The sequence below is a fragment of the Narcine bancroftii genome, chromosome 6 (assembly GCF_036971445.1).
Source record: "Narcine bancroftii isolate sNarBan1 chromosome 6, sNarBan1.hap1, whole genome shotgun sequence".
NCBI lineage: Eukaryota > Metazoa > Chordata > Chondrichthyes > Torpediniformes > Narcinidae > Narcine > Narcine bancroftii.
The window spans coordinates 62,003,671-62,009,670 of NC_091474.1; the positions used below are offsets into that span (position 1 = coordinate 62,003,671).

Below are 6,000 nucleotides of genomic sequence, written 5' to 3' on the forward strand. Positions count from 1 at the left end.
CATTATATTTAAATTGCATCCAATGAGGAATGTGCTAATGCCAAGTGGAGACCAGTGTTTAAGACTGTCCTCAATACATGGCCACATGTAATTCACTGATCATGGTGAATTAGAAGCAGCCAAGAAACAGTATGGACTGAGGCAAGGACAACTTTCTCAGTTCTGGATCAGAACATAGGCAAAGTGTGAAGCCTGGAATTTTAATTAATGATTGATTAAAAATCCAAACCTTGGAAAAATGGTCTGGCAGAATGGACTCAACTCCTTTCCAAACCATTACTTGATTACTGCCCCCAATCCCCATCCCAATAAGCTCTGGGCAAATAATCAGGTGAACGACACAGGAGATGGAAATGTAAAAACTACAAAAGCTGGGCATCTGAAAAAAAAAACAGAAAATGCTGAAAACACTCAACAGAGCTGGAAACATCCGTGGGAAATGAAACAGTTACACGTTTCAGGTCGAAGATACCCAATATGTAAGCAGTTTATCTTTTCCACAGATGCTGCTAAACCAGCTGAGCGTCTGCAGCCTATGTGGTGAAATGCATCGCGTTGAGTGTGGCTCAATGAGTACATTCTCACCTCAACCAAAGAGTAGCGAGTTCAAGCCCCACTGGAAGTATCCTCCCCTAGTGCACTGACGGTGGGCTTCCCTACAATATTAAAGAGACCCTCACCTCCCTCTCAAGTAATGATCTTGCAGAAGAAAATAAAGGAAAACGTTATGATGTATCGAAATATTAATGCTCATGGGATCTTGCACTCAATATCACCAAAATTAAGGAGCTGATTGTTGACTTCTGGAAGGGAATCCCGGATCGAACTCAATAATGGCATCGTGAAGAAAACATGTCAGCACCTCTACTTCCTCAGGAGTTTGAAAAGTAGGACAGAAACCCTGACAAATTTCTACAGATGTGTGATAAAAAATGTGCAGACTGGCTAAATCCATGGTCTAGAATGGGGACACCAACACCCCTGAACATAAACCCCTGCAAATCAGCTGGACACAGCCAAGGATATCACAGGCAAAACCCTCTCCACCATCAAGAACATCTATGGGGACTGCTGCCATCAGAGAGTATCAGCAATCATCAAGGATCCACATCACACAGCACACACTCTGTTCTCGCTGCTGCCATCAGATAGGAGGTATAGGTGCCACAAGACAGGTTCAGGACAGCTACTACCCCTCCACCTTCAGACTCCTCAACAACAAACTCAATCAGGGACTCACTTAAGGACTCTTACTTGTGCACTTTATTGTTTCATTTATTCTCTCTGAATTGCACAGTTAATTTGTTTACATTCATTATCTGTTTACAGTTCCTTATTTGTTTACATGTATATGTTGTACAGTTTATTTTGCACTAACAATAAGTGGTAATTCTGTTGCATCTGCAAGAAGAAGAATCTCAGGGTTGCATGTGATGTCATGTATGTACTCTGACAAGAAATCTGACAATCTGATCTTGGTTTCAGGGGTTCATTATAAAGGTACAGATTCTAAGTGCTGTTTCTTTATTTGGCTGTAAAGTGTTTGGGATGTTGCAACACTTAATTTTGTCTCATTATTGTGCCCTTATTCACCTTGGCCATCATAATCTCATCTCTCTGACTGCCTTCCCCTGTACCCAACTGCACAATGGCTTTCACTTAAATATTCACTAATCTTCCCACAGAGATTCATGGTGCCAAGAGAGAGTTCCTAAAATGCATGAGGGGAAAGGAAATACGAATGAAAACAGCTAATTTTATCTCTCCCAGTCTGACTTGTAAGAATGCAGAACGACAACTCAGATTCTTTTGTCAGCAAGAATCCAGGGTTTGCCGAAGACTCAAGAGACTGCAGAGAGTTGTAAACAGACCATCACGTTGGCCTCATCCAACCAGATGGCATTAATATGGACTTCTCTGGGTTTCATGAACCCCCCCCCCCACTTCCTCCCCCAGTTCTGTCTCTCCCTTCCCTTTCTCCTTTTGCACAGACAGAATCAATTCCCACCTCTCCCCTTATCATATCCAACTAACCCCTGGATTCCTCTCCCAGACAGCACTGTCTGTATTCTGAGATTCCTGCTTTTTTGCTCATTCCTTAAAGGGCTCAGGTCCGAAACTTCGCAATAAATCTTCGTCTCCTAAGGACGATGAAAGACCGGCTGAGTCCTCCAGCATTTCAGTGTGTTTTTACGTCATACTGACCAACCGCCCTGTCAACTCCGTCTACACCTCCTGCTATCACAGAGAAGTTGCTGATGCACTGAAGGAACCATCCCATCCTAGTCGTACTCACTTCCCCCTTCTGTCAGAGAGAAGAAACATGAGCTAGAAAACGTGAACCTCCAGGTTCGAGAATGGTTTCTTTCCTGCTGTTATCAGACACTTGAATGGACCTCTCATTGACACGATTAGTGTAGCAATTAGCACAGCACTTTCACAGCGCCAGCAACCTGGGTTTGAATCCGGCCCTGTCCAAAAGGAGTTTATACATTCTCCCCGTGTCTGTGTGGGTTTCCTCCACCATTCAAAGACATATGGAGTTATTAGGTTAATTAGTCACATTAGTGTATTTGGTTGGCACAGACTTGATGGTCAAAAGGGACTGTTATCCTACAGGTGTCTAAATTATTATTTGAAATTAGAGGATGTTTTTAACTGGAGGATGTTCTACCCTGCACTGTTTGACTTGTTGCATCACCTCTCCCACACTATTATTTATAATTGCACTGCCTTTTCGATAAGCCGCTTTCAGGTGACCAGAATGCCCCAATGTAAAGCCACCTAAAGTACCCGAATGCGGCTGTTGGGAGGCCACCTGAGAGTGGAGAGCCCTGACCCGAGGAGTACTTACCCAGTCCTCCTCGGGTCGGTGTATTCTCTGCTTCCGAGTTCTTCCCCTAGGCACCTGAAAGCGGGCGGGACTACGGCCACAGTCGACAGGAGCCGGCGTTTGATCCGCGGTGCCTCTTGCCGCTGCGGACCTTTCAGGTGCCAGAACAGCGCCTTTAGCACTGCCACCTTCGCCCACACCTGCAGCCGGCTCCGGAGCCACATTCTCCCAGCTATTCCACCTGAAAGCGGCTTTTGAGTTGACTTGCCTGCTACACACCCCGTGGCAATAAATTTAATTCAATTCGAGCAAACTGGTACTCACCTGGGTGAAGTACAGCTTCATCAGGCTTAATGTAAAGAACTGAAGACAAACTGGGAAGCAGTAAAGGAGCCAGAAAGGGAAGGGGCCGAGGGAGTTGGCTTGTGCAAAGTGCTCGAAATAAAACGAGAAAAGGATGGTCCTCAGGGCAGCCCAGAGCAAGCAGAGGAAGAGGACCACCGTTTGGTAACTCAGCCTCTTGTGCCTGTAGTGTAGGATCAGCAACAGCTGAGCGTAGACGAAGACGAAGAGCAGGGAGTAAAAGGCAATGTTAGCGATGGTCAGCCCCAGGTTCGCAAAGGAGGACAGCGTGGGGAAGAGCAGCGCCTCGCCCTCCTCCTCCTCCATCCCCATCCATTCACTTGAAGCACACAGCGGCGACACTGGGGCAAAGTGCACCGACTTCCTGCTCCCGCAGCTGGAGGCGAGGCAGAGTAAACACATGACCATAAGCAAAAGGATTCATGTCTGCATTTGACTGCAAACCCTGTCTTCAATGAAGGCTGAGCCTTCGTGGTGAGAGTGTCAGAAATAAAACTTCTCACACATGAGTCTCTTTAAAACTGATGACACGACAAGCTTTATTTACAAGTCTGCAGAGTTGGACTCAACTGGCTTCTCACCAGTTAAGCCCCGATACATACAGTGCATTGATTTTTATACCCTATTTGTTTGCCCTTCCCCTTCTTATTAATACTGTTTTAATTGGTTAGTATTGCAAAAGCATTCTAAGTATAACTGCATTTTTAATTATCACGTTCGTTAGTACGCTGCGAACTCTACATACACTAAATTCTGTTTCTCACCCTTCTTATCAATCTTTTGTCTCCTGTATGTCTCTCACTATGACCATGAAAAGATATGTTTAAAAAAACATATCCAGCTGAACCTTTTGTCCTTGGCTGCTAGTAAGCTCCCTGTCCGTTCTGGCTTCCCTTTTTATGATTAATCATCACATTTTAACTTAAGCCATTTTAACCTAAATTCTCTATATATAACAATCCACCCCTTTCTCTCTTTAAAATGTGTGTATTATATATATATGAATGGGGATTTTAACTCGGGGAAGAGAAACGTTTCATGATAAATTAATCTCGTGCTGAAGTAAAATTCTAACGGGGTCTCCCAGTCCCCCTGGTTGCATAGCCTGTTGGACCATGGAAATCACCAGGCTGCGTAGACAGGGAATAATACAGGGCAAAATAAGTAGGAGGAATAAAATACCTCCGATGACCCACAATAAGGTACGCCACCAGGTTCCTCCAAACCATTTGTCCATCCAATTTAATTTTGCAAAAGGATGCCAGGTTTGAACAGGTACATGGGACAAAGTACGAATATTATCAGCGATTTTTCGAATGGCTTGGCCATTATCATCAATTTGTAAGCAGCAGTTAGTCAAATTAAGATTTCCACATACACCTCCTTCCGTGGCTAGGAGATAGTCTAGGGCCAGACGGTTCTGATATATAGCAGAGCGCATTTGACCTTGCTGGGATGCAAGTAATTGCAGGGCTAGAGATGTTTGATTTGTAACAATTTCAAGGACTGCTTGCAAGCGAATAATGCGATTTAACATATAAATAGGAGTACTATAACCCCAGGATCCATCTTGAGCCCATATAGCGGGACCGTAATATTGAATTATGCGTTCTGGAGGCCAATCATCTCCCCATTGTCCCAAATGTACCATGCTAGAGCGGGGCTGACGGTGTAATGTATCAAAAACCTTCACTCCTAATTTATGACCGTGATCGTGGGGTAGGAGGAAAAATTCTGGGCGGATTATTCCTAGGAAACAAGTTCCACTCCACTGTAAGGGGAGACGAGTATAAGTTTTATTACCACATACCCAGAATAATCCATTTGGGGATACTCCATACCCCCTTTCCCAAACTCTTTTAAGAACAGGGTTTGACTGGTATGGTCCTGTGATGGTGGAACTGGTACAATTCCAAAACTGAATACTGCTATTAGACAGGGGTAGGCAATTAGTTTTAAAAACAGTGGATAAGAACCAAGTCAGGGGTTTAGGAAACCAAGTGAAAATACCAGGCGAAATGCGAATCCATACAGCCTTGCAGGGACTTTTTCCTACTGGGTATTTGCCGGTTCGTGAGAGACAATAAAAACCAGAGGGGACGTTAGAGAGAGACCAAGTTTCTCTTGATCTCGTTCGTTTAGTTGTCCATATTCGGGAAATCATGGTCAATGAATTGAGGGACTCCCCCCACCAAGGCCATTGCTCTGACATCCGTGGACCCCCGCAGACCCAACAATTGGTTACATTAAAAGTTCCTGCAATTTTAGTTGCAAGATCTACAAAAAGGTTATCTCCCCCAACTGCATGACCGAAACTTTCATGGTTATTTGGATGGACTCGAACTAAGTCCGGCTGTCTTAAAGGGGCAGGCACTTTCGAGTGTGGAGTGGAACTTTTCATTGGAATAGTACGCTGGTGTATGCAAAACCAGAGTCCATCAGGGCATGGTGGGCCTGAGTCACCCTTCCAACCGTTAAGAGGGAAAGGAGTGGTATTAGGAATTTGTATATAATGACCCATATTATTTCCTTCTTTTTCCACACAAGGGGTATATGGATGTTGGGTGGTATTTTCTGCCCAGCATTTCTCAGGAACTGAGGTATGGGAAATAAAATTACCCTCCTTTCTTCCCCAAATGTGGTCCTGAAACAGGACCACTGTGTCTCTGCATTTCTTACATTTCACACCTGATAAAGACATAGGCAAACTAAGAAAAATCAAAGAACATAACAATAACATTGTGAATCAAGTCTTTCTGCGAAATCGCAAGGTAAGAGGTTTTTCTCCAGGAACACAAGTCCAA

At 44.3% G+C, this 6,000-nt stretch overlaps 1 pseudogene; it reads right to left on the reverse strand.

The window, feature by feature from the left end:
* The window catches only part of LOC138737302 (G protein-coupled receptor 137Ba-like), a 65,246-nt pseudogene extending 61,648 nt beyond the window's left edge, over positions 1 to 3,598 (reverse strand).
* Positions 3,599 to 6,000: the final 2,402 nt, after the last annotated feature.